The sequence below is a fragment of the Clarias gariepinus genome, chromosome 1 (genome assembly GCF_024256425.1).
Source record: "Clarias gariepinus isolate MV-2021 ecotype Netherlands chromosome 1, CGAR_prim_01v2, whole genome shotgun sequence".
Lineage (NCBI taxonomy): Eukaryota > Metazoa > Chordata > Actinopteri > Siluriformes > Clariidae > Clarias > Clarias gariepinus.
The window spans coordinates 11220037-11233905 of NC_071100.1; positions in this window are offsets into that span (position 1 = coordinate 11220037).

Here is a 13869-nt window from a genome sequence, read left to right on the forward strand (position 1 = left end):
AATCACTTGAGTAAAGATAAGTGAAAACTTTACTTAAGTACAAATGTACTTAGTTACCTTGCTAGTAACAGTGTTTAAGATCCAGGCTAATATTAGGCATTATTCCGTAAACAAGACCACATCATGACAAACACATGTTTGCATGATATATATCATGCAAACATGTGTTTGTCATGATGTGGTCTTGTTTACAGAATATTGGCCCCTGTTTTTACTGTTTTTTTTATTTATTTTTATTATTATTTACCTTCTTGTGTTTAAGTGATTTCCCTTCATAATTTCTTTCGACTGCCGGTTCAGCACTTCCCTTACAGGTGCATCTCAGTAAATTAGAATATAATGGAAAATTTGTTTTTTTTAGTATTAATTTAAAAAAATAAAACTTAAATTATATAAATTAGTTACATTCCGATTAATATATTTTGAGTGTTTATTTTTAAAATATAATAATATTATTAATAATAATAAATAATAATTTACATTAAATGTACACATTTTTACAAGAACCATATTTGTTGTTAATATTAATGCCAGGGTAAATTTGTTGTGTCGTCTTCTCTGCTGGGCGAATACACACACACACACACACACACACTCATGCACACAAACACATACGAACACTGTGTTAAACAGAAATTCTGATAGGTCATCATCTCCCCTGCTGGGTCTTAGTGCTTGCAGGGTTTCTGTGAAAGGCAGAGAGTATGCGTGTGTGTTTGTGTGGGAGGCCGATACAAACGCACACTCTCTGCCTTAAACACAAACTCTGCTCTGTCGCAATTCTTTTTAAATGTAAAGTGTGCAGGTTCATTTGTTGTTTTTTTACTTTACAGAGGGATTCCGTTAGTCTCTCCGTTAATGTGGTGTGTGTGTGTGTGTGTGTGTGTGTGTGCACGCACATGACACACACACAGCGCCTGTACACACAAACGGAAACACTTACCTGTTGGGATTTTTATTTATTTTTTAAGTTAAAGTGCAGGTTAATTTGTTTTATTTTTACTTTATATTTTGTGTTAATTATTTTTGTGTATTTATTTTTTTAGGCTGTAGAACGAATAATTTGAGTTTCCATTATTTCTTATGGGAAAATTAAATTTGGTTTACGAGTCTTTTGGAATACGAGCCTGCTTCCGGAACGAATCATGCTCGTAATCTGAGGTTCCACTGTACTATAAATTGCTGTTGAAAAGTGAAGCTTGCTTCTCTCTCTCTCTCTCTCTCTCTCTCTCTCTCTCCCTTTCATCTTCAACTATTGAGGACAAGCCTCAATAGTTGAAGATGGCTTTATTATAACATTTTGATGTATTATTATTATTATTATTATTATTATTAATATTATTATTATTATTAATATCCTAGGTTTACATTAAAAAAAGTGAATCCCTTGCTGGGAGATGCAATAACATATTTTCTAGAATTGAGTTTGTGTTTCTTTTGACTTGAACCAACAATATGGACTTCACAACCTGGTAAAAACAAGAGCCAGCTCAATGTTCTACTGCTGCTAGTTTATGCGAGGAGTTTAGAGGACTAGGGAATAACATTATGCAGCAGGTGTTAAGGTTAAACTGATAAAATGTTACAGAATAACTAAATCATCTTTGCTATAATACAAACAACTAGCTTTATTTGCAATATGTATGTATTTAGCCAAATTTATTATATTGGACAAAATGCATTCTCGCATTGCAACCAAATAGCTCCATCTAGTGTAAATGTTAAAAAACAACAAGAAGGCTGTGAATAATAAATGACACAATTGTGTAAAACAGGCAAATGTATGGCAGAACTGCCAAACACTGAATCAGCTTTGAACACTGCTGTTTTGCACAAATATTATACCTTGGTAATGCTTATAGTTGGGAAATTAATTGTAAGAATAAAGCTTTTTTTTCTTTTTTTTTTTTTGTATACAGGATATAACAGTAAAGACAATAAGTGAGAGTGAGAGAGTTTTACACATACAGAAAACCTTAAGAACATACAACTTTCTTTGCCTTAAGAATCTCTTGGATTTCTTTTGTGATACCTTTTAGTCCATTGCCTATCTGTACTGTGAAGGAACGTCCTATTAATATATTAATGTAGAGGAGTGAAAAGTAAGCTGGACATCTAATGATCACTTCATCTGTTTGAGAGGATGAACAGCCTGCAGCCAGCTTTCTGCAGCCTGTAACACTTCTGGGTCAATGTCCACATTCATTCTGGTGCTGAAATGAGGTAAGTAATCCCCTTTTTGATAAAACTGAAGGTAGTTGTTGATTGCATGAATTTCTAAATTTGCTAAACAAAAATATATGGCATTAATAAACTTCTGCAATACAAATGATCAGATATGCTTTAAACGTGTCTGAATGTAAAATTTTAGTAAGCAAAACAAAAAAAAAACATACAGTACACAAATGCGCATATCCTTAAAACTGTATAGTGAAAGCACTGCAATGGATTAGCACCTGTCCAGGGTGTACCCTGTCTCATGCTCTAAGTCTTCTAGGATATGCTCCAGTCCCTCATGACTCTGTATACAGGATAAAGTGGTATACTGTAGTTATTGAATGAGTGAGTGAATAAGTAAGTATATATTAAAAACATAGAACATGCAGAGACAGTAAGATTTCTTGGATTATTATATAATGAAAAATAGACCAGATTGATTTTTTTTAGTCTTTTACCTGCTCCCATCCAGGGGCCGCCACAATAGACCATCCAATCCACACACCTTACACAGGTTTCATCCCACATGCCCTTCCTGATGCAACTCTTCCATTTTATCCAGGCTTGGAACCGGCACTGCATCACCGGCACAATGGGTGGAGTTTGGGCTTTGGGTGGGAATCAAACCAACAAATCCACCAGGCTACACTCCATTCTACTAGGTGGCAGTAATGCACCTTCTAACTGGCTTTGACACTTCTATAAAATTTCACAAAAAGAATTCGTTGCAAAGCATATCAAAGGCGCATGCCCTGGAGCTGCAGGATTTAGATAACACCCGCAGGTAATATAGAGCTTCATAGGCAGTCAGACTACACTCTGTGGCCTTTTATGTCACCTTAATACAATCTTTAAAAATCACATTCATGATTTTTTGAGTTAGACAAAAAAATGCCTAAAAAACAACTATTAATTTTGTCTTAAAAATTTACACTATGATTTAAGCTTACTTCACTAGTAGAAATTAGCATTTGACAAACTGAATTATATTTTTAACATGCACTTAATATTTTTTATGCATTTCAATCTAAATATTTGGCAATGGAGTAATTATAATTTCCAAAACTACAATCATCACTCATTCCAACTCAATATTCTTTATGTTTAACAACAAAACCTTAAATAATTGAGACAGGGGTAGCTGCAGATCGGAGTAATGGGCGTGTCGAAAGGTTTGGGGAGAAAGGTCTTTATAATTGATTTGGCTATTTATTTAATCACTAACATTTGTTACTCCATGTGAGGTCTTAATGGGTGTACTATATGCAATGAACTTCAGTTATCCTCACTAAATGAAAACATTCTTTGAGGTCCTGCAGAAGATTTTCCTCCAGATGGATGCTACCAGACTTTCACCAAAAGTACAGATGCTTAAAAACAAACTTTAAGTAAACCAACATCGAGCACTTACGGTGGCCCAAAAGGGCAAATCTTTCCCGTTTTTTTCCCCTTGAAAATGTGTGCTTTTTTTTTTTGTAAATGTGTGCTTTTTCCCGTTTGTGCGCAACTACTTTTTTCCCTGTAAGAACTCTCTTTCTCCTGTATTTTGCGAGCTAAATGCTAATGCGCAAAGGATTATGGGAGTGAGGTCAAAACGTACACTCTAAAAAATTATTCTGTGGCCTTGTAAATTTCACAGTTATAAAAAGGTTATGTTACCTTAATAAAATCTCTAAAAGTCACATACATGATTGTTTGAGTTAGACAAATCAAAATAAATGCCTAAAAAAACAATTATTCATTTTGTCTTAAATTTACACTATAATTTAAGTTTACTTCACTAGTAAAAATCAGCATTTGACTAACTGAATTATATTTTTAACATGCACTTAATATTTTTTTATACATTCCAATCAAAATATCTGTTAATGAAGTAATTGTACTGATTAGTTTCAAGAACAACACTTATAAATTATTCCAACTCAATATTTTTTATGTTTAACATCAAAAACTTAAATAATTGAGTAAATTGCCCTGTGCAAGTGCTCATGGGAAGTCTGGTGTAACATCAGAGACAAGAAGGCTGTGAAGATGTGAGAATGGACATGAAGCATCTGGAACATTCTGGAACATTCCTTACAAATCCTGGTGAGTAAACCGCTAACACAAGTTACTGTAATAATGACTCTGTCTGCCTGCACACACAACTTTATAGGGTGTGAGTTACTGTTCTGAATCCTGTCACAGCCGAGCTGCAGAGCTAACGATAGCTAGCAACAGGCTAGTCCTGGGGTTCATTGCGATTTAGCTTGTTTGTTCCAACCACCAAACTGCTCTGCTAAAGCGCGTTTAATACAGACACTTAAACTCTGGTGTAAAAGGAGAGATTTAACACCGAGCAGCAGCGCGTGCATGTCCCGGTTTCCTCCGGGTTTCTCGGTGTAAACGGCGGCGGTTGTGCCGCAATATTTGAATTTCTCCCGCCAAATGCGGTGATTTTGCGCAGCCTACCGCCACTGTGGCGAGGATATAAAACTAGCATGTTCAAATACAGTAATTCCCGCATTTGTAACGGTCCACCTCACACACTGAACCGCGAGTCTGCTCGGTCACTCCGACACTTGAAGGAGGAAACACAGACCAAAGCAGGTTTAAACAGCAGAAATGAGGTGCAGTGTCTGTATATGAGTATTTTTAACTTATTCTTTTAAACTTGATTAAACTTGATTAAAAACTGACCACGCAGCAGCAGATGTTATAAAATAAACGTGCTAAGTACTGTACTAGTAACTAAAGCTATGAAATATAAAGATTTAGTGAAAATACAACATTTCTCTTAGAATTAGAATTGGGAGAAAGAAATATGAAATTAACATATTGAAGTAAAATGTTATGTATGTTCTAATATGTAAGTTGTAAGAGCCATATTTCATTTTTACGATTTTGTTGTTGTGTTTATTTAAAGTTTATTAGTTAAGCATTCATTTGTGTTAATCGTAAGTTGTTTTGTGACGTCATTCCATAATAGCATAGTTACATGTCTATTACGCACGGTAGAAGTTGTTAAGATACGGAAGTTGTGGAGAACACAAGCTTTTGACCGTAATCAAAAAACCGTAATAAGATACAGCAAATAAGTTGTTGTAACCATAGTGGATTCATGCAAGGAAACTGTAAGAAGTGTTGAACGTTTGACGTTAAAAAATAAACGAAGAGACAAAGAATTCATGGACGTCCGAGTCGTGAGTAAATCAATTCAATAAGAAAGATACGCATCAGAACTTGTGGAATAACATGTCCGTGCAGAGTGAGTGAGTGTGTTAGTGAGTGACTGACTGTCTACCTCTGGTGTCCTGTCAAATACAATTCCATTATGTCATTAATGGACCAATGATTAAAGACCATTATGTTATGTGAACTCGCGGTCACTTTATTTCTAGCTAAATATTTTTTACTTGTAAAGAATAAGGGCCACAGAAAGGCCTTCACAAAATTAAATAAAAAAGGTAGATCATACTCTCTCTCCCTCTGTCTCTCTCACACACACAACAATTACTATGCTTCTTATCTTTATTAATGGTTTATCCACTGCTCACCTTTTGTCTTTTTAGAATTCTTGCAGTTTACCTCAGTCTCTGTCTGCTTATGACTCTTGTTGGCCCTGGGGGGTGAAAAAGTATTAGCAACGGTACATTTATTAGCATTTACATACACTACTACATCCAAATGTACAGAAAAATGACAGAAAGAGAGAGAGAGATTGCACTATCCCTGCTTATACAAGATGACAGTTTATGCACTTCAATATGAGCATGGCTAACATCTGAATCTTGCCTTTCTCTTTTTCATCCCTACATTCTTAACTTAACTGTTACTTTTCTTCTTTAATTGTCAAAATTGGCCAACATGCTTTGGCAATACTGTTTCTTGCTATGGTTACGCCAAAGAACCTTTTTACTTGAACTGATCTGAGCGAGTGACAGAACCCTTAGCCTAACTAGCTAGTCCTGTGATTTTTCACCTTGATTGGCTTTGATAACCTGGGTTTTCTTGACATGTGATTACACTCGTCTTTCAGGGACTTTTTCCCACTAGTTTAGGTTTATTTTAGGTCATGTATAAAATTAACATTAGTGATTACAAGTGACAAAACAATTTTAAATTTCAATGACACAATAAGACAACAAAATAAATGAATATATAAAACAGTCAATCTATGTTATGTTGCTTAAGTTACTGTAATAGGGCTGTGTTTAGAGATTAACTATTCATGCCTAGCAAATATTTAATACTGAAATTTAGCATTTATCATGTCCATATTCAGACCTCAGAAGTAACTCACTCACTATGGTTAAATGGAGCAGCGTTTTATTTCACTTATGCTGCAACAATTTACATTACTGGTGCCATTATTTATTTATTTACTCAATTAAATATGGATGCATGGTTATAGAAAATGCTACAAAATTTTTTCAAAATTTAACATTCAGAAGTAGTGTGTAGTAAAATAATTTTACTTAAGGGAACCTTAAAATGAAGCATTACTACATACAGTAACAGCAAGATTCATGTAAATTGAAATAATCTACATAGACGTTGAATAACAGACATCATGACAATCATCGGATCAAGAATAGCAGGAACACTTACAAGGAAGTCGTCAGAAGCAGGTAGCTAGAAGTAGAAGTGCCTTTAAAACAAGTCTTCTGGAAGATGCCGGTGTAAGGACAGAAGCTAGACATGCTTATTTATAATAGTTAAAATGGGTGGGGTTAATCTTTACAACACACTTCCTAAGAAATGGCGTGTGTTATTCAGGGCAAGGGTGGACTATATATGTGAGCGTTGGCTTTTACTGTAAGTGGAAGTCACTTTACATATGGCTTTTACAGATGTTAATTTCCTTAAATCATCATCGAAAACACATTGTTTTATAAAAATTATAAGGACTGATAAGACAATAGGACAAGTCACACCCTCTGACATTTCATTGGCAGTCTTTTGCTTTGATTATGCTACACATTTACCATGGCATCGTTTTGATAAGCTTATGCAATGTCCCAACACTTATTTCTGTTCAGACTCGGATCAATCTCTCTCCAAGGTCTTGTGTTGATGATGGGAGAATGAGACAGATAAATGTTGGAATATGTGCATGCCATCAGGGAAGAAAAAAATTAATTCATGGAAAAACCTGGTCATTCAGTATAATCACTTTTTTAAAAGAAGGTATATAGAATAGACCTGTGTCTCAGATCTTTTAAACTAAAAGACTTTTAAATTACATGAGCCAATATTTTATTCACAATAGAACAGGAATGTTTCAACTGAGAAATTTAAGACTTTTATCCACTAAATGCGATTTTTTTTTTAATTTAATGCCCGCTACACGTCTCAAAAAAGTTGAGACGGGGGCATGTTTCCCATGGTGTAGCATTTGCTCTTCTTTTCAACACAGTTTAAAGACATCTGGGCATCGAGCTTATGAGTTTTGGTGTTGGAATTTGGTTCCATTCTTGCCTGATAAAAATATAACAAGATTTTGAATCATCTGAACATGTACCCATTTTGAAAGAGTTCATTTTAAATGAGCTTTATCCCACACGACACAATGACAATTCTGGCTCATGTTTACATATGGCTTCCCATTTGCATGATAGAGGTGTAGTTTGTATCTGCAGATGGCATGGCGGATTTTGTTTGCCGACAGTGATTTCTGGAATTATTGCCGGGCCTATTTAATGATGTCAATGACACAATCACGTCAATGAGTGTCATCTGAGGGCATCAAACAGAGGTTTTCTGCCATGTCCCTTGTACACAGATTTCTCCAGTTTCTCTGAAACTTTTGATGTTATGATGAAATGAGATTTGCAAAGTGTTTGATATGTGACATTGAGGAACATTGTTTTTAAAGTATTCTATAATTATTTCACACACTCTTTCACAGATTGGAGAGCCTGTAGACAACATTTATAATAAGCATTTCTACATTGATGTCACGAACGGGGTGTAATGGCTGGTGTTGATTGCCGTGGGCGAAAAGAGGAGGCATAGAGGCAGAGGGGTTGTGTAACCAAAAAAAAAAACTTTTAATGACAGTAAACACAAAAGTACAAATAAAGACTCAACAAACAAAAGGAACAACCAAACTCAAACAATACTAAATAACTTTGTGCTAACAGGGGCTCTCTGGCAGGACACAGGCAGAAGGACAAATACCACACGTCCTGTGACGTAACACAGGCAGGAGGACAAAACACGGGAAAGAACACAAACTATGAGTGGAGCTGAGACTGGACACAACTAGACGTGATACGCACACTAGAGAGAGAGACGTGAGACGCACACTAGAGAGAGAGACGTGAGACGCACACTAGAGAGAGAGACGTGAGACGCACACTAGAGAGAGAGACGCACACTAGAGAGGGAGACGCACACTAGTGACAGGAGAGAGAGACGCACACTAGTTTTAATTCAGCCACAATAAAGGGTTTTCAAGCATGAACTGCCTGTTTAACTGAGGTCGTAAACTGCAGTTTTTTAGATGTTGTCTCAAGTTTTTTTACCATCTCATGAATGAGTCGTCATTGTGTTCTGGGAGGTAGATTTTGGGACAAATAACTTTGTCACATAGTGCCAGGTAGGTTTGGGTAGCTTTTTTTTCCTTAATAAATGAAATCATCGGGAAACGTTTTTGTTTTAACTGTTTACAGGAGTCTATGGGTAATGCTCTTCGAGCCTTTTTTGGTTTTGTTCCACTTAGTTTGAATAATCTGAAGGCCATGGGCACCAGGTACTGCTGTTGAAATGAGACATTATGTTTGCTTCGAACATGGCAATTTAATGAACAAAAAAATAAATAAAACCACTTTAAGATATGTTACCTGCCGATTACACAAGGTGCAGTCAATATTACCATCAGAGGTAGTCTAACACAACTGTTTCGATTTTTTTCAAGAGCAGCCACTCTGACAACCAGCAGTCTGTAACATTGTGCTAGATCTTAGTACAGTCTTGCAGAGCGCCCACTGAATAAGTGCTTACAATCTAATAGACAAAAAAAGGGTCACACACTCAGTCAATAAAGTATATACGGTTATCCTCAGGCCTAAATTTCTATTTCACTACATAAACAGTCTATTTCCACTTTACATTTACATTTAGTCATTTGGCAGACGCTCTTATCCAGAGCGACTTACATTTTTATCTCATTACACATCTGAGCAGTTGAGGGTTAAGGGCCTTGCTCAAGGACCCAACAGTGGCAACTTGGTGGTTGTGGGGTTTGAACCTGGGATCTTTCGAACCGTAGTCCAATGCCTTAACCACTGAGCTACCCCTGACCCTAATCCTGTACAATGACTACATACAAGCTATAGCGAGAAGTAATAGTCAGAATAATAATCCATGAAAGCTGAGCATGAAAGTCTGGCAACTAGTACCTGGATAGGAAGTCACCTGGAAGTGGTGCTGAAGTGGTGTTAGTGGGACGAGCAAGGGTACTCACACTAAGGACAGTGTGGATATGATCAGTGATTCTGCATATGTGTGATGAACAAATTCCAAATATTAATGATTATTTATTTGAATATTGTGACTGTCCAATTATTTTGGTGCCATGAAAATGTGAGTTAAAGTAGACATTGTAAAATGTATTTAAATATTGATTGCTTAATTTCAAATTCATTGTGTGGTGTACAGTCATAAAAAACGTCTCTGTCAAAATATTAGACTCAACCTGACTGTGAGTATGATGTACAATTGCTGCTATTGATCTCTATGTAATTGATGGAGGAATGTTTTCACAAAGTATTGCAGAAAATATTAAATAACGTTTTTCCTCCATTGCAAATTGTTGATAAATATCTGGCCAAGTTACACCTCTGACACTGTTCACACCATTTGCATTGTAAAGCAAGAAACGCCGTCTTGCTGGTTCTATAAACATTTATTAACCAAAAAAGACCAAGATGGCGGCGCGTGCGCAACGCGAGGCTCGGCGTCTCTCCAGAAACTGCAGTTTAGTAGTTATTTACTTGATCATATTCAGTTTATTTATGCAAAATGCTTTCTGTCTAACCTCATATAGTAGACAGGAACTTTTAGACATCAGTTACAAGAAACAAACAGTGGCATAGTAGACTTTCGTCTCATTCCTCTTGAGATCTACAAGCCATCAGAGGTTACGGGCTATCCCCGGGCCAGGCGGAAGTGCTCGCAGGCGACGAAGAGACTGTAAACAAAGGTGGGGGAGGCGCGGAGGGCTACGTGCTAAGCTAAGGCTAACACCACACCGGCTTTCCTTACCCAGCATTTCCCTTGGTAATGTGAGGTCTCTGGTAAATAAAATGGACGAACTGCGACTCCGTATTGCCAACAGCAAAAAATTAACGGACTGCAACATTCTAATATTTACGGAAACATGGCTAAGCAGCGACATTCCCGACAGCGCAACCGAACTAACTGGACGCTTCATCCTACGAGCGGACAGGACAACTGAGGGCTCCAGGAAAACCAAAGGTGGAGGTTTATGTATTTATGTAAACAAAGCCTGGTGTACTACCTGCACGGTCATTGGAAGTCACTGTTCTGCTGATGTGGAATTTTTAACGATTAAATGCAGACCCTTCTATCTACCGAGGGAGTTTACAACTACAGTTATAACTGCTGCATACATACCACCGGATGCTAATGCTAAGACTGCTATGAAAGAACTGCATGATGCTATTAGCAAACAATTGACTGCTTATCCTGAGGCTGCTTTCATTGTTGCGGGGGATTTTAATCACTCTAACTTGAGAACAGTACTCCCCAAATTTTTTCAAAATGTAGACTGTCATACAAGAGGAAGCAAAACTCTAGATCATGTCAATACAAACATAGCTGAGGCATACAAAGCTTTAACCCTCCCCCACCTGGGACAGTCTGATGACCTTTCATTGTTCTTGCTCCCCAAATACACTTCGCTCATTAAACGTGTGAAGCCCTCAGTTACATCCATCAGAGTGTGGACTGAAGAGACTGACACTATACTTCAGGACCGATTCCATCACACAGACTGGAGTAGGTTTGCCTTTCAAGCTACTTCTGACTCTCACACGGACATTAATCTGTACACTTCTTCTGTTTTGAATCACATCAAAGCCACCATTGACAGTGTAACAACTGTGAAGCAGATTACAACATACCCTAATCAGAAGCCATGGATAAACAGGAAAGTTCGGCACCTGCTCAAGGCCCGGAATGCTGCCTTTAGATCAGGAGATGCTCAAGCCTATAGTGCATCTAAAGCTGACCTGAAAAGGGGTATTGATAAGGCCAAGTGGAGCTACAAGTTGAGGATCGAAGATCATTTTAAAAACTATGATCTTCGGCGTATGTGGCAGGGCATACAGTCCATCAGTGACTACAAACCCACCCACTCTGCACTCATATCCACTGAAGTCTCCTTCCTTATCGAACTTAATAATTTCTATGCTCGTTTTGATCGGAGTCACTAAGAGACAATCACTATGTTGATACCACCTGTGAACTTTCAGCCTCTCTCACTTTCCATCGCAGAAGTCTTTGCTGCCTTCAGCAGGATAAATAAACGTAAAGCTGCTGGCCCTGATGGAATACCTGGACGTGTGCTCAGAACGTGTGCTGAACAGCTGTCTGAGGTCATGACGGACATCTTTAATCTGTCCTTATCCCAAGCAACAGTGCCGACTTGCCTTAAATCCACCTCCATTGTGCCTGTGCCTAAACACTCCAAACCCATGCGCCTTAATGATTACAGACCAATTGCACTCACACCCATACTCATGAAGTGCTTCGAGCGATTAGTTCTAGTTCACCTCAAGAAAAGCCTTCCACCCACACTGGACCCTCATCAGTTCGCCTACCGTGAAAATGCACTTGGCCGAGTGGTGTGCTGACAATCACCCGCTCCTGAACACCAGTAAGACCAAGGAGCTCATTGTGGACTTAAGAAGGAGAAGAGGTAATACACACACCCCTGTCTACATCAATGGGACAATGGTCGAACGTGTTACTACCTTCAAGTTCCTGGGGATACACATTTCTGAGGACTTAACCTGGTTCACTAATACCTCCAGTCTCCTCAAGAAAGCTTCCCAGCGTCTCTTCTTCCTCTCACTTTCCACCGCAGAAGTCCTTGCTGAGGAAAAATCACCTTTCTAAGGACATAATAAACAATTTCTATCGTTGTGCAGTAGAGAGCATCCTAACCAGCTGCATCACAGTCTGGTACGGTAACTGCTCTGTTCGGACCGTAAATCCATCCAAAGGGTGGTGAAAACCGCCCAGCGCATCATTGGTACCCCTCTTCATGGCATTGAGGAGGTGTACAAGAAAAGGCATCTGCGTAGGGCCCGTAGCATCGTGAAGGACACCTCTCACCTTCTCTCCTTCCCTCTGGAAAAAGGTTCAGATGCCTAAAAGCCAAGAGCAGCAGGATGAGAAACAGTTTTTACCCCACAGTGGTTACCTTATTGAACACTTCACCAACCACCTAACCCCTTTACAAGCACGGCATCATCATCACGGATAACCCAACATCCCTGTATAATATTTCTGTAAATATTCCCTGTACATTCACTTGTATAATCTGCACATAGACAGTACACTAATATATGTATATTGATATATGTATATATGTGTGTATAGATGTACTCTCTGCATTCCCTTCCAGATGTTAAGTTAAGTTATTCATATTTATTTGTATATATTTTCATACTATTGCACATCCTGTAAATTCAACCATATATAGTTTCTGTATATCTTCATCCCATATACTTATATTTAGACATATCTGTATATCTACACTTATTCAGTCAATTAATTCATCCATCTCCGCTCACTTTACACTGTATATTCATTTAAATATATACATCCTGAATATTCTTCTGTAAATCCAATTCATACATAGCCTTTATTTTTATTTATTTATGTATAGTATATATAGATCTGTATATATGTTTATACCCCACTGCTAACTTATATTTCTGGTTAGATGCTAACTGCATTTAGTTGCCTTGTAACTATGTGCAATGGCAATAAAGTTGAATCTAATCTAATCTAACCTTTTAGGTGGTTCATTATTAAAATTAGAAACTCTTACCTTGGATTATCTCTATTAAGTCTGTCTTCAAAAACTTTAATCAGTAAATCTGACCAGCATGTCACAGGCATCTGAATATGTTACACGCCTGAAACCTCAGACTGCTCAATCGCAAACAGGTGACATTGTAATGTTGAACTGGCTGCTTCTTCCATGATGTACAGATGACTAGATTGTGTTTTTGTAAGTTTAATATTTTACAGGTATTCTAGAAACTTACAGTACAACTTTTTTTTCTCTCTAATCTCTTACAACAATAAGCCAGCCTACCTGGAGGTGATTAGGAATCTGGAAAACTCGTGCCAGAGGAAAAATCTCCTTCTAAACAGCAGCAAGACAAAGGAGTTTATAGTGGACTTTAGTACAAAGCAGCAAAGGAAATACCAGACCCCAGAGAGTGGTCAGCTTCTAAAACCTCTGTATTCACGTCACACAGGACCTGTCATGTCATGTTAATGTGTTAATGTACAACTCACTGACATTAAAATGCATTTAAAATATACTTTAGCATTTATCATGTGTTCTCTTTGTGAACATGCAGATTGCAGTTTTTTTATTGTGGGGGGGGGGGGGGTAAAGTCAAT